This window comes from Triticum aestivum, chromosome 3D, assembly GCF_018294505.1.
Source record: "Triticum aestivum cultivar Chinese Spring chromosome 3D, IWGSC CS RefSeq v2.1, whole genome shotgun sequence".
NCBI lineage: Eukaryota > Viridiplantae > Streptophyta > Magnoliopsida > Poales > Poaceae > Triticum > Triticum aestivum.
Window position 1 is genome coordinate 326,889,786 of NC_057802.1, and position 16,815 is coordinate 326,906,600.

Genomic DNA, 16,815 nt, shown 5'->3' on the forward strand with positions numbered 1-16,815 from the left:
ATCAAGAGGGTACCGACAGCTATGTTCTCTTTGGTTCGAATACGACCCATGTTTGAACTGGAAGCCCCCAAGTGATTTTAAGAATTGTTTAACGACGCTGATTCGAATATGATCCACGTTGGTTCTCAGAGGGGTTAAACTATGATTCAAATATGACCAAAGGTAACTTCCCAATGAGCTCGGCACTTTGCCAATCAAATGGGTATCGACAGCTATGTTCTCTTTGGTTCGAATACGACCCATGTTTGAACAGGAAGCCCCCAAGTGACTTTACTGCTTACGGCTAAATTCGAATACGATCATAAGCCGGATCCTCCTTTAAGTCATCATGTAATCTTACAATAAGAACAACACGTGTACATTTGGAGGAGAAAAAAGGACAGAGGTCCTGCTTTTATTGCTTATCATAATATATACATGGCTGAGAGAAGTATGTACACTACGAGAGCCGGTGGCTCAAGTGTAGTAAGGCCGAAGCTGAGCTATGTTCCACGGCCGACGGGTCTCCTCCTCCGACTTATGTGAATCTTTGTGCTCCCGAATGTCAATGAGATAATATGACCCGTTGTGCAAGTTCTTGCTGACCACAAAGGGCCCTTCCCAAGGTGGGGATAACTTGTGTGCATCTGTTTGATCCTGGATCAGCCGGAGCACAAGGTCGCCTTCCTGGAAGACCCGGGATTTGACCCGGCGGCTATGATAACGGTGCAGGTCTTGTTGGTAAATCGCTGACCGGGCTGCTGCCACATCACGCTGTTCGTCCAACAAGTCAAGAGCATCTTGGCGCGCCTGTTCATTATCCGTCTCAACATAAGCCGCCACGCGAGGTGAGTCGTGACGGATGTCGCTGGGGAGGACTGCTTCTGCTCCATAAACCATGAAGAAAGGCGTGAAGCCTGTAGACCTGTTAGGAGTGGTGTTGATGCTCCATAAGACGGAGGGCAACTCCTCCACCCAACAACCCGTCGTCCGTTGCAAAGGGACCAAAAGCCGGGGCTTGATGCCCTTCAGAATCTCCTGATTAGCTCGCTCAGCTTTACCATTGGATTGAGGATGAGCCACCGAGGAAACATCAAGTCGGATATGCTCTCGTTGGCAAAACTCTTCCATGGCGCCTTTGGAGAGATTGGTGCCATTGTCAGTTATAATGCTGTGCGGAAAATCACCCTTTTCATGAATTGAACCGCCGTGGCTGCATCGCACTTGCTAACTGGCTCAGCTTCCACCCACTTTGTGAATTTATCAACTGCCACCAAGAGGTGGGTCTTCTTATCCTTGGACCTTTTAAAAGGCCCAACCATATCAAGCCCCCATACCGCAAAGGGCCAAGTGATTGGGATCATCCTCAGCTCTTGAGCCGGCACATGAGCCCGTCGTGAGAACCTCTGGCAACCATCACATTTACTGACCAAGTCCTCTGCATCAGCATGCGTCGTCAACCAATAAAAACCATGACGAAAAGCCTTGGCCACAAGAGACTTTGAGCCGGCGTGATGGCCACAATCCCCTTCATGGATCTCACGCAAGATCTCTTGACCTTCCTCAGGGGAGACACAACGCTGAAATGCTCCCGTAACTGTAGCGACCAGACCTCAAATGGCCTGTGCTGCTGTGCACCAGTGTCATCCCTGGATCAGTAATGCTGACACGCACAGTACAAATGGAGGATTTATAACAGAGTAGCAATCACACACTTATTACATCGAATAACTCCGAAGAGTTTAAGTATAATAAACATGGCTTAAGGCCATCTAACAACGATAACAGCGGAAGACTTGGAAGATAAGTGAGTCCATCACTCCGGCGGCATCACTGAGTATAAGACCACGACCTAAAGCACCTTACTCGTTGTCTGAAAAGTCTGCAACATGAAACGTTGCAGCCCGAAAACGGGTCAGCACATAGAATATGCTGGCAATGTAACACATAGAGAATAATGAACAATGATAATGCTATACTATATGCATATATGGCTGGTGGAAAGCTCTATGGTTACAGTTTTTGCGAAAAGCCAATTTTATCCTACTTCAAAAGGAATAAATTTTATTTAACTATCATGGTGGTTGAAACATTGAGAAGGTACCTCCAACTCAATCCCAATTAAGTATCATCATTAACCCAACAAAATTAATTATAAGTATCACGGTGATGAGATTCAAATGATAATCCAGGTACTAGATACTCAAGTAGTCCATAACCGGGGACACGGCTAACCATGATTAGTTTGTACACTCTGTAGAGGTTTGCGCACTTTTCCCCACAAGACTCGATCGCCTCCGCTTGATTCTCGCACTGCATGATGTTTGAGAAATGGATGACCGAGACACAGTCTTTCAGAAACAATCACTCTTTACTCTGGATGGACCGGTACACCTACTTTCCCCTACATCTGCTAGTCCACCTCTTCAAGAGATCCTGTAACCTACTCAGCTATGCTAGAGCCCATAATAGCTTGTGGCTGCACACGGAAGTTTCTAGCATGAATAACCTTATGATCCCTTTGAGCCTGGGTGGCGGACCTTATACAAACAGACAACACTGGGTTCTCCAGGTGCCTCAATCCACCCAGATGTGAGTTTTAGTTGCCACCTTAAGTTGAACCATTAATAAACATCTCACATCTGTCATGGATATCACTCAAACCCAATCCACGTCTACGAGCATAGCATGGCAATATAATAGCAACGTAGAAGTAACTCCCAAGGGTTTGATAAAGTAAAACAGGTAATAGGTACTACCTCAACTACTTCCCAGTTCCCACAATTTAATTAGATCCTAATCATGCAAGTGTTTGAGGAAAACAGATCTAATGCAATAAAACTGGGTATGAACGGGGTATGATCAAAGTGTTACTTGCCTTGCTGATGATCCGCAAAACCTAGCGAGTCGAAGTAACAAGCGGCACACTCCGGGTACTCTATCACAAACAAACAAGCATACAATCAGTACTCATCTAATGCACAGGTAAAACTCGAATGAAAAATCCAACCAGAAAGTTCAACTTAAGAACTCCGGTTTGCAAAAAGAATCAACTCGAAAGAAGCAACGAAAGTCAAACGGCGAAAGAAAGAAACTTCGTTTTCTAATCTGGATCTAGGTCAAATTTTACTGTAGCAAAAACTTGTTTGAGTAGGTTAAACGAAAAGAGAATTTCGAGACGAAACTCCAGGCGCTTGAATCGCCTGATTCCGATAAACGAGCGAGAAGTTAAACAGAATCGAAGATTCGATCAGAAATCGAATCTGAGAAAATAACGAGAAAATCCGACGAAAAGAAAAACGATCGAACGGTTAAATAACGGACGTTCGTTAATCAGAGAAAACCGACGAACGCGTTCATTAAAACGAACGGTTCGGTAAACGCTCACAAAATAATAAAAACCGAAAAAAACCGATCTAGGTTTTTTTTTTAAAAACGAAGGGTTTTTTTTAAACGAAAACCGGCAAAGGTCAACGGCATCGGGCAGTACCTCGTCGGGCTACTCCGGCGAGGGCTCCGGCGGGGCTCCGGCGAGGGCGCGGGGCTCGGGGGGGGTGCGGCGAGGCGAGGGGCGGCGGCGCGGGCTAGCGGCGGCGGCGGCACGGCGAGATGCGGGCGGCGGCGGCGGCTCGGGTTGAGGGAGAGAGAGAGAGGGGAGGGGGCTATTTATAGGGGGGTGCTAGGCTTGGGGAAAGGGGCACCGGCGGCGGCGTACGGCGGCCGGACTCGGGCGGCGGTCCCGTGGCGCGTTCGGTCTCCAGGAAGGAGACGGGCGCGGGGTTGGGCCGTCGGCTGGGCCTTTGGCCCAGTCGGCGCGCGGCGTTTTTTTAAATAAGTTCCGCGGAAAATAATTCGTAGAAAAATAAATAAAAGTCAGAAAAATATGAAATAAATTTTCCCCGTCTTGTTAGAAAATCTAGAATAGGGTGAACATTTTTTTGAATCAAAATAAATATTTTGAAAACATGCAATATTTTTAATGCAATAAAAATTGCAAATAAAATCCAAATAAATTCCAAATAATGATTTTAACATTTTTCCTCCAGTATTTCAATTGTTTTGGAGAAGTCATGTTTTCTCCTCTCGTTTTATTTTAAAATGAAATATTTTTCCGGAGAGAAAAATAATTAAAACCAAAATCCTCGTCTTATTATTTGATAAAAAAAATCAAAAAAAAATACGAGAAAATCCCCAACTCTCTCCGAGGGTCCTTGAGTTGCTTAGGATTTATCGAGGATTTTGTCAAAATGCAATAAAACATGATATGCAATGATGATCTATGTATAACATACCAAATTGAAAATTTGGGATGTTACAGTAACACTGCGATGATGCAGCTCGCCATCAATAACAATCATTGACTTGGCCCGCCGGGTTATTTGCCTGGCCAAAGTTTCATCCTCAGGTAACTCGCCCCGGGTCATGTAAGCCAGATATGGCATTGTCCAGTCTGGTATGATATGGAGAGCCGCCACCAGTCGTGCCTCCGGGTCAGGGACAGCCAAGTCTTCCTCCGTAGGCCACTTAACCGAAGGGCTATACAGGACATCCAGGAAAGTGTTAGGCGGCACCGGCTTTCGCTGAGAGCCTAGCCGGCTTAGGGCATCAGCCGCCTCGTTCTTCCTGCGATCAATGTGCTCTACTTGGTAGCCCTGAAAGTGCCCAGCAATGGCATCAACTTCGCGGCGATAAGCCGCCATTAGAGGGTCCTTAGAGTCCCACTTGCCTGATACTTGTTGAGCCACCAAGTCTGAGTCACCGAAGCATCTTACCCGGCTCAAGCTCATTTCCTTAGCCATCCGAAGACCGTGGAGCAAGGCCTCGTACTCCGCCGCATTGTTAGTGCAAGGAAACATCAACTGTAGCACATAATGGAACTTGTCACCTTTAGGGGAAGCTAATACAACGCCAGCCCCCGAGCCCTCCAACTGCCTGGACCCATCGAAGTGAATAGTCCAATATGTGTTATCCGGCTTTTGCTCAGGCACTTGTGACTCTGTCCAATCATTGATGAAATCCACCAAGGCCTGAGATTTAACAACCGTGCGTGGCACACATTTGAGACCATGAGGTCCAAGTTCTATAGCCCACTTAGCAATTCTCCCTGTGGCCTCTCTGTTTTGGATGATGTCATGAAGGGGGGCAGAGCTGACCACAGTGATGGGATGACCCTGAAAATAATGCTTAAGTTTCCGGCTCGCCATGAACACACCATACACAAGCTTCTGCCAATGCGGGTACCGCTGCTTGGACTCAATGAGCACCTCGCTGACATAATAGACCGGCCGCTGAACCGGATGTTCCTTACCCTCCTCCTTGCGCTCTACCACAATAGCCACACTGACGGCTCGTGCGTTTGCCGCCACATAGAGTAGGAAGGGCTCCTTATCAACCGGAGCAGCAAGGACTGGGGGCTCTGCCAGCTGCTTCTTCAAATCCTCAAAGGCGGTATTAGCTGCATCATTCCAGACAAAGTCATCAGTTTTCTTCATCAACTGATATAAAGGCATGGCCTTCTCACCCAAACGGCTTATAAACCGGCTTAAAGCAGCAATGCGACCCGCCAAGCGCTGAACGTCATTTATACACGCCGGCTTAACCAGGGAAGTGATGGCCTTGATCTTCTCCGGGTTAGCCTCAATGCCTCTGTCAGAAACCAAGAAGCCCAAGAGTTTGCCTGCAGGAACACCAAAGACACACTTGGCCGGGTTAAGCATCATCTTATAGACCCGGAGATTATCAAAGGTTTCCCTTAAATCATCTATCAGGGTTTCCTCTTTTATGGACTTAACCACAATATCGTCCACGTAAGCGTGAACATTACGCCCAATCTGTTTATGAAGACAGTTCTGTACACAACGCTGGTAAGTCGCCTGTGCACACTTGAGTCCAAAGGGCATGGATACATAGCAGAAGGCTCCAAAGGGAGTGATGAACACCGTCTTCTCCTGGTCCTTAACTGCCATCTTAATCTGATGATAACCGGAATAAGCATCCAAGAAACTTAAACGTGCACAACCTGCCGTAGCATCAATGATTTGATCAATACGGGGGAGGGCAAAAGGATCAGCCGGACACGCCTTGTTCAAGTCCGTGTAGTCTACACACATCCGCCAGGTGCCGTTCTTCTTGAGTACGAGCACCGGGTTAGCCAACCATTCTGGGTGAAAGACTTCAACGATAAAACCGGCCGCCAAGAGCCGGGCCACCTCTTCACCAATAGCTTTCCGCCTCTCTTCATTAAACCGCCGAAGGAACTTTCTGACCGGCTTAAATTTAGGATCAACATTGAGAGTATGCTCAGCGAGTTCTCTAGGTACACCTGGCATGTCAGAAGGTTTCCATGCGAAGATGTCCCTATTCTCACGGATGAACTCGATGAGCGCGCCTTCCTATTTTGGTTCCAGATTTGCACTGATGCTAAACTGCTGAGATGAATCACCTGGAACAAAATCAACAAGTTTAGTCTCATCAGCTGATTTAAATTTCATTGCCGGCTCTTGTTCTGTAGTTGGCTTTTTCAGAGAGGTCATATCTGTTGGGTCAACATTGTCCTTGTAAAACTTCAACTCTTCTGTAGCACACACAGATTCTGCATAAGCCGCATCGCCTTCCTCACACTCCAGAGCCACTTTCCGGCTGCCGTGAACCGTAATGGTCCCATTGTGACCCGGCATCTTGAGCTGTAAGTATACATAACACGGCCGTGCCATGAACTTGGCGTAAGCCGGCCGTCCAAATATAGCATGGTATGGACTTCTTATCTTGACGACCTCAAAGGTCAATTTCTCCACCCTGTAGTTGTTCTCATCACCAAAAGCCACTTCCAATTCGATCTTGCCGACTGGATAGGCCGACTTACCAGGTACCACACCATGGAAGATAGTGTTTGACTGGCTGAGGTTCTTATCAACCAACCCCATACAGCGAAAAGTCTCATAATAGAGGATGTTGATGCTGCTGCCTCCATCCATGAGCACCTTTGTGAACTTATATCCTCCCACTTGAGGAGCCACCACTAAGGCCAAATGGCCCGGGTTATCCACCCGGGGAGGGTGATCCTCCCTACCCCACACTATAGGCTGCTCAGACCACCGCAAGTAGCGTGGGACCGCCGGCTCAACAGCATTCACAACCCTCTTGTGAAGCTTCTGATCTCGCTTGCACAAACTAGTGGTAAACACATGATACTGTCCACCGCTAAGCTGCTTTGGATTGGTCTGATAACCCCCCTGCTGCTGTTGATGACCCTGGCCAGACTGTTGATTAAAGCCCCCTTGACCGCTCTGAGGACCAGAATTTGAGCCGCCCCCCGGGCCATGAAAGCCGCCGGCGCCTGAGCCGCTGGCACCTGAGCCGCCGCCCGGGCCATTGTAGTTTTTAAAAGCCTTCATGATTGCACAATCCTTCCATAGATGAGTCGCTGGCTTCTCTCTAGAGCCGTGCCTTGGACAAGGCTCATTCAACAGCTGCTCCAGTGAAGGTCCTAACCCGCCGCCTCGGGGAGGGGGCCTCCCCTTGCGTCGCTGGTTATTGCCTTGTGTGCTGGCGTTGGCCACAAACTCTAGGCTGCCATCTGCCTTGCGCTTGCCTCCTCCTTGGTTCCCCGGGTTAAACTGAGGACCCTTGCCATTGCCGTTCTTCTTTCCCTTCCCTGTCCTTTCATCATCTGAAGGGGGATCCTTGGTACCATCAGAATCGGCGTACTTGACAAGAGCTGCCATTAGTGTACCCATATCACTGCAGTCGCGCTTAAGCCGCCCGAGTTTCATCTTCAGGGGCACAAAACGACAATTCTGCTCCAGCATTAAAACCGCTGAGCCGGCATCCATCTTGTCCGACGAATGTATGATCTCCTTAACCCGGCGAACCCAATGTGTCGTGGACTCACCCTCCTGCTGCTTACAGTTAGTCAAATCCACAATTGACATAGACTGCCTACAGGTATCTTTGAAGTTTTGAATGAACCGGGCTTTCAGCTCAGCCCAAGACCCAATGGAATTCGGTGGTAGCCCTTTCAACCAAGTGCGGGCAGTCCCATCTAACATCATGGTGAAATACTTGGCCATGGCCGCCTCACTAACCTCCAGTAGCTCCATAGCCATCTCAAAACTCTCGATCCAAGCTGCGGGTTGTAAATCAGCTGTGTAGTTAGGCACCTTCCTAGGGCCCTTGAAGTCCTTAGGTAGACGTTCATTACGGATAGCTGGCACTAAACAAGGGACACCCCCGGTCCTGGTAGGGATACCCACATCGATGGAAGTCGTCGGATAAGCCGGGGGGGTCTGGTAAGCCGTTAATTGAGGTACTTGCTCCGCCTCTTGCCGCGCTTGGTCTGCTGCGTAAAAGGCTCCATTATGAGCCGGGCCATGGCCAGGGGGCGGGTCATGGCGTCGGACGTTACTTGAGCCGGTTGCTGAGACCATGTGCCGGCTGTAACTCGGGCTCTGGCCTGGACGAGGGGTCGAGTGGATCCTGTCCCGGCTGTAGGAGTACGCCTCTTGCTGCGCCAGTGCTGTCTGAAGGAGTTCTCTGACCCGGCGGGTTTCAATAGCCGTCGGAGAGTCGCCGTCAACTGGTAGAGCCGCCAGCCGTGCTGCCGCAGCGACCATGTTCTCCAGCGGGTTATTATAATGACCCGGGGGTATTGGCACATACTGAGGCAGGGCAGGGGGCACCTGGGGAGGCCCCATCACTCGTGGCTGAATAAGGGGTCCAGACCCGGGCGCTACGACCCCTGGCGGGTTACTAGACCCTGCACCTGGCGTGTTGAAGAGGTTACGTGGATCGTAAACCGGAGGGAGCCGAGATTGGGCCTTTTGATGCCTCCTTCTCATGACCTCATTGGCCGCATTCTGATCCATCGTGAGTTGGAAGGACTGCGCCTGAATCAGCTGAGTTTGGGCATCGAGAGCCGCCCTCTCCGCGGCCAGCCTGATCCCTTCCGCTGCAAGATCCTCTTTAGCTTTCATTAGATCCAATTTTAACTGTGCCACCTCTGCATCGTGCTGAGCTTGCTCTGCCGGGTCAACCGTGGCGGTTAGCAGGGCCGTCATCTTGTCCGTGAGATCCATCAGCACCTGAGCCGGAGAAGGCACCGGGTTTCCCGCTCCAGCAGCGGGGTTCTGGACAGGCTGCGCACCAGCCATAAAGACTCCAACCTGACTTGGCGGCTCAAACGGGTCCGGAATACTATCACCATCGGAACAGCCCATGAGCCTGCCGTCTTGAAGTTGATACAACGAGTTCGACTCGTCGGTGGCCGACTCGCCGTCAGAGCTGGCGGCCGCCTCATCACCAGACCCAGATGGATCAGAGGGCCCTCCATGGATGCATCCCACAAAAGCGCGCCTTAAGGCAGGCCGGGCCCGGGCGGGTCGTGCGCGCTGAGCCATTTCGATGAGATCGGCGCGGAGATCCGGCTCAGGGCCCGGCTCGCCAATCTTGCCAATGAAAACATGAATTCCGCCGAAGGGGACCCGGTACCCGTACTCAAATGAGCCGGCGTCGGGGCCCCAGTTTGCATCGTCGATGTAGAGCTTGCTGCGACGACTCTTGGTCATCCGGCCCACAGCGTATCCCTTGAGCCCTTCGAAGCTGCCCTTCAAGAACTCAAATCCACCGTGCGCTGGCCCCACGGTGGGCGCCAACTGTCGTGGAATTGTCACGGCAGATGTCCTCGAGCTAGGACTTAGTCGTGGAGCCATCGCGACTAGGAAGCTTGAAGGGGTTAATGCGGGACAAGGAACACGAGGGTTTATACTGGTTCGGCCCCTTACGGTGAAGGTAAAAGCCTACGTCCAGTTTGATGTGGTATTGATTAGGGTTTCGATAACCAGGGAACTAAACTGCTATGCCCGGCTCTCGATGAGATTGTTGTCGTCCCTAAACCGCTGCCGGGTCGTCCCTTTATATAGGGAGGCTGACGCCCCGCAGCCCTTAGAGTCCCGGCCGGCTCAGACTCTCAACTATACTTGCCTTACACTACAAGTTTTACCATAATAATGATTATAACTACGGGCCTTAAGCCAATCCCGGGTCTTAAGCCCATCTCTGGCCCATCGTCTTCAAGCTTAGCTCCGGGCTTCTGGCAACGACCATATGAGTAACCCGGCCCCTCCTGGCGGGTGACTCTAAGGTCTATATCCTCAACAAAATCCTAATCTCGATCTATGCCAACCCAACAAACACCTTCGGAGACACCTGTAGAGCATCTTTGTAATCACCCAGTTACGGTGTGACGTTTAATAGCACACAAGGTGTTCCTTCGGTATTCGGGAGTGTCATAATCTCATAGTCAAAGGAATATGTATAAGTCATGAAGAAAGCAATAACAATAAAAACTTAACGATCATTATGCTAAGATAACGGATGGGTCTTGTCCATCACATCATTCTCTAATGATGTGATCCCGTTCATCAAATGACAACACATGTCTATGGTTAGGAAACTTAACCATCTTTGATTAACGAGCTAGTCAAGTAGAGGCATACTAGGGACACTCTGTTTTGTCTATGTATTCACACATGTACTAAGTTTCCGATTAGTACAATTCTAGCATGAATAATAAACATTTATCATGATATAAGGAAATATAAATAACAACTTTATTATTGCCTCTAGGGCATATTTCCTTCAGTCTCCCACTTGCACTAGAGTCAATAATCTAGATTACATAGTAATGACTCTAACACCCATGGAGTCTTGGTTCTGATCATGTTTTGCTCGTGGAAGAGGTTTAGTCAACGGGTCTGCAACATTCAGATCCGTATGTATCTTGCAAATCGCTATGTCTCCCTCCTTGATTTGATCACGGATGGAGTTGAAGCGTCTCTTGATGTGTTTGGTTCTCTTGTGAAATCTGGATTCCCTCGCTAAGGCAATAGCTCCAGTATTGCCACAAAAGATTTTCATTGGACCCGATGCACTAGGTATTACACCTAGATCGGATATGAACTCCTTCATCCAGACTCCTTCATTTGCTGCTTCCGAAGCAGCTATGTACTCCGCTTCACACATAGATCCCGCCACGACGCTCTGCTTGGAACTGCACCAACTGACAGCTCCACCATTCAATATAAATACGTATCCGGTTTGTGACTTAGAGTCACCCGGATCAATGTCAAAACTTGCATCGACATAACCATTTACGACAAGCTCTTTGTCACCTCCATAAACGAGAAACATATCCTTAGTCCTTTTCGGGTATTTTAGGATGTTCTTGACCGCTATCCAGTGATCGACTCCTAGATTACTTTGGTACCTCCCTCCTAAACTTATAGCAAGGCACACATTAGGCTAGTACATAACATTGCATACATGATAGAACCTATGGCTGAGGCATAGGGAACGACTTTCATTTTCTCCCTATCTTCTGCAGTGGTCGGACATTGAGTCTGACTCAACTTCACACCTTATAACACATGCAAGAACCCTTTCTTTGATTGATCCATTTTGAACTTCTTCAAAACTTTATCAAGGTATGTGCTTTGTGAAAGTCCAATTAAGCGTCTTGATCAATCTCTATAGATCTTGATGCCCAATATATAAGCAGTTTCACCGAGGTCTTTCATTGAAAAATTCTTATTCAAGTATCCTTTTATGCAATCCAGAAATTCTGTATTATTTCCACTCAACAATATGTCATCCACATATAATATTAGAAATGCTACAGAGCTCCCACTCACTTTCTTGTAAATATAGGCTTCTCCAAAAGTCTGTATAAAACCATATGCTTTGATCACACTATCAAAGCGTATATTCCAACTCCGAGAGGCTTGCACCAGTCCATAAATGGATCGTTGGAGCTTGCACACTTTGTTAGCACCTTTAGGATCGACAAAACCTTCTGGTTGCATCATATACAACTCTTCTTTAATAGATCCATTAAGGAATGCAGTTTTGATGTCCATTTGCCAAATTTCATAATCATAAAATGCGGCAATTGCTAACATGATTCGGATAGACTTAAGCATCGCTACGGGTGAAAAGGTCTCATCGTAGTCAACTCCTTGAACTTGTCGAAAACCTTTCGCAACAAGTCGAGCTTTGTAGACAGTGACATTACTGTCAGTGTCAGTCTTCTTCTTGAAGACCCATTTATTCTCTATGGCTTGCCGATCATCGGGCAAGTCAACCAAAGTCCACACTTTGTTCTCATACATGGATCCCATCTTAGATTTCATGGCCTCAAGCCATTTCACGGAATCTGTGCTCATCATTGCTTCCTCATAGTTTGTAGGTTCGTCATGGTCTAGTAACATGACTTCTAGAATAGGATTACCATACCACTCTGGTGCGGACCGTACTCTGGTTGACCTACGAGGTTGGGTAGTAACTTGATCTGAAGTTTCATGATCATCATCATTAACTTCCTCACTAATTGGTGTAGGCATCACCGGAACTGATTTCTGTGATGAACCATTTTCCAATTCGAGAGAAGGTACAACTACCTCATCAAGTTCTACTTTCCTCCCACTCACTTCTTTCGAGAGATACTCCTTCTCTAGAAAGGATCCATTCGTAGCAGCGAATATCTTTCCTTCAGATCTGTGATAGAAGGTGTACCCAACAGTTTCTTTTGGGTACCCTATGAAGACACATTTCTCCGATTTGGGTTCGAGCTTAGCAAGTTGAAGCTTTTTCACATAAGCATCGCGGCCCCAAACTTTAAGAAACGACAGCTTAGGTTTCTTGCTAAACCACAGTTCATATGGTGTCATCTCAACGGATTTAGATGGTGCCATATTTAACGTGAATGCAGCTGTATCTAAAGCATAACCCCAAAAGGATAGTGGTAAACCGGTAAGAGATATTATAGATCGCACCATATCTAATAAAGTATGGTTACGGCGTTCGGACACACCATTACGCTGTGGTGTTCCAGGTGGCGTGAGTTGTGAAACTATTCCACATTGTTTCAAATAAAGACCAAACTCGTAACTCAAATATTCACCTCCACGATCAGTTCGTAGAAACTTCATTTTCTTGTTACGATGATTTTCTACTTCACTCTGAAATTCTTTGAACTTTTCAAATGTTTCAGACTTATGTTTCATTAAGTAGATATACCCATATCTGCTCAACTCATCTGTGAAGGTCAGAAAATAATGATACCCTCCGCGAGCCTCGACACTCATCGTACCACATACATAAGTATGTATTATTTCCAATAAGTCAGTGGCTCGCTCCATAGTTCTGGAGAACGGAGTCTTAGTCGTCTTGCCCATGAGGCATGGTTCGCAAGCATCAAGTGATACATAATCAAGTGATTCCAAAAGCCCATCAGCATGGAGTTTCGTCATGCGCTTTACACCAATATGACCTAAACGGCAGTGCCACAAATAAGTTGCACTATCATTATTAACTTTGCATCTTTTGGCTTCAATATTATGAATATGTGTATCACTACGATCGAGATTCAACAAAAATAGACCACTCATCAAGGGTGCATGGCCATAAAAGATATTACTCATATAAATAGAACAACCATTATTCTCTGATTTAAATGAATAACCGTCTCGCATCAAACAAGATCCAGATATAATGTTCATGCTCAACGCTGGCACCAAATAACAATTATTCAAGTCTAAAACTAATCCCGAGGGTAGATGTAGAGGTAGCGTGCTGACGGCGATCACATCGAACTTCGAACCATTTCCGACGCGCATCGTCACCTCGTCCTTAGCCAATCTTCGTTTAATCTGTAGCCCCTATTTCGAGTTGCAAATAGAGCAACAGAACCAGTATCAAATACCCAGGCGCTACTACGAGCATTTGTAAGGTACACATCAATAACATGTATATCAAATATACCTTTCACTTTGCCATCCTTCTTATCCGCCAAATACTTGGGGCACTTCCGCTTCCAATGACTAGTCCCTTTGCAGTAGAAGCACTCAGTTTCAGGCTTAGGTCCAGACTCTGGCTTCTTCCCTTGAGCAGCAACTTGCTTGCTATTCTTCTTGAAGTTCCCCTTCTTCCCTTTGCCCTTTTTCTTGAAACTAGTGGTTTTGTTAACCATCAACACTTGATGCTCCTTCTTGATTTCTACCTCCGCAGCCTTAAGCATCGTGAAGAGCTCGGGAATTGTCTTTTCCATCCCTTGCATGTTATAGTTCATCACAAAGCCTTTATAGCTTGGTGGCAGTGATTAAAGAACTATGTCAATGACACTATCATCAGGAAGATTAACTCCCAGCTGAGTCAAGTGGTTATGGTACCCAGACATTCTGAGTATGTGTTCACTGATAGAACTATTCTCCTCCATCTTGCAGCGATAGAACTTGTTGGAGACTTCATATCTATCAACTCGGGCATTTGCTTGAAATATTAACTTCAACTCCTGGAACATCTCATATGCTCCATGACGTTCAAAACTTCTTTGAAGTCCCAATTCTAAGTCGTAAAGTATGGCACACTGAACTATCAAGTAGTCATCAGCTTTAGCTTGCCAGACATTCATAACGTCCGGAGTTGCTCGTGCAGCGGGCCTTGCACCTGGCGGTGTTTCCAGGACGTAATTCTTCTGTGCAGCAATGAGGATAATCCTCAAGTTACAGACCCAGTCTGTGTAGTTGCTACCATCATCTTTCAACTTAGCTTTCTCTAGGAACGCATTAAAATTCAAGGGAACGGTAGCATGGGCCATTGATCTACAACAACATAGATATGCAAACTATCAGGACTAGTTCATGATAAATTTAAGTTCAATTAATCATATTACTAAAGAACTCCCACTTAGATAGACATCTCTCTAGTCATCTAAATGGTCACGTGATCCATATCAACTAAACCATGTCCGATCATCACGTGAGATGGAGTAGTTTTCAATGGTGAACATCTCTATGTTGATCATATCTACTATATGATTCACGTTCGACCTTTCGGTCTCGGTGTTCCGAGGCCATATATGCATATGCTAGGCTCATCAAGTTTAACCCGAGTATTCTGCTCGTGCAAAACTATCTTACACCCGTTGTATGTGAACGTAGAGCTTATCACACCCGATCATCACGTGGTGTCTCAGCACGACGAACTGTAGCAACGGTGCATACTCAGGGAGAACACATATAGCTTGAAATTTAGTGAGGGATCATCTTATAATGCTACCGATGTACTAAGCAAAATAAGATGCATAAAAGATAAACATCACATGCAATCAAAATATGTGACATGATATGGCCATCATCATCTTGTGCCTTTGATCTCCATCTACAAAGCACCGTCATGATCTCCAACGTCACAGGCTTGACACCTTAATCTCCATCGTAGCGTCGTTGTCGTCTCGCCAACTATTGCTTCTAGGACTATTGATACGTCTCCAACATATCGATAATTTATGAAGTATTCATGCCATGTTTACTATTGTTTTATATGATTTTGGTATGATTTGATTAGAACTAACCCAGACTGACGCTTTTTTCAGCAGAAGTACCATGGTTTTGTTTTTGTGCAGAAATAGAAGTTCTCGGAATGCGCTGAAAATCAACGGAGAATTTTTCTGGAAAATATGAAAAATACTAGAACAAAAATCTATCGGAGGGGAGTCCCGTGGGCCCCACGAGGGTGGGGGGAGCGCCCACTCCCTGGGCGCGCCCCTGTGCCTCATGGACTACCCGTGGGGCCCCCTGACTTTTTCTCGATGCCAACCTCTCCTATAAATATCCAAACCTCCAGAAATTAACCTAGATCGGAAGTTCCGCCGCCGCAAGCCTCCGTAGCCACGAGAAATAAATCTAGGCCCTCTCTGGCACCCTGCCGGAGGGGGCCATCATCACCGGAGGCCATGAAGGAGGATCCCGGAGGGGCCATCATCGCCATGAAGGCCAAGGACCAGAGGGAGAACTTCTCCCCATCTAGGGGGAGGCCATGGAGGAGGAAGCACAAGGGGGAGAACCTCTCCTCCTCTCTCTCGGTGGCGCCGGAGTGCCATCGGGAGGGGAATCATCGCCGCGGTGATCGTCTTCATCAACATCACCATCATTATCACCATCCTCATCTCTTTTACGCGGTCCACTATCCCGCACCCCGCTGTAATCCCTACTTGAACATGGTGCTTTATGCCACATATTATGATCCAACGATGTGTTGCCATCCTATGATGTTTTGAGTAGATATCCTTTGTCTTTGGGTTGATTGATGATATAGATTGGTATGAGTTGTATGTTTTATTTTGGTGCTGTCCTATTGTGCCCTCCGTGTCGCGCAAGCGTGAGGGATTCCCGCTGTAGGGTGTTGCAATACGTTTATGATTCGCTTATAGTGGGTTGCTTGAGTGACAGAAGCATAAACCCGAGTAAGGGGGTTGTTGCGTATGGGATAAAGGGGACTTGATGCTTTAATGCTATGGTTGGGTTTTACCTTAATGATCTTTAGTAGTTGCGGATGCTTGCTGGAGTTCCAATCATAAGTGCATATGATCCAAGAAGAGAAAGTATGTTAGCTTATGCCTCTCCCCCATATGAAATTGCAATAGTGATTACCGGTCTTGTTAACAATTGCCTAGGACAATTCCGCACACCGACCCATCATTATTCCACACTCGCTATTTATAATATTTAGTAATATATTCTAACTTTATGATAACAGCACCTACTTTTATATTTTAGCTCTTCGATATCATGCAAAGTTATCCCCTTCATACCCACAACGTAGTTTTATTTCTCGTTTCTAGTTGGAAGCAAACGCTCGGTGCACGTAGAGTCGTATCAGTGGCAGATAGGACTTGAGAGAATATTGATCTTACCTTTAGCTCCTTGTGGGTTCGACACTCCATACTTATCACTTCCACCATTGGGAATTGCTACGATGATTCCCTGCACTTGGGGATTATCA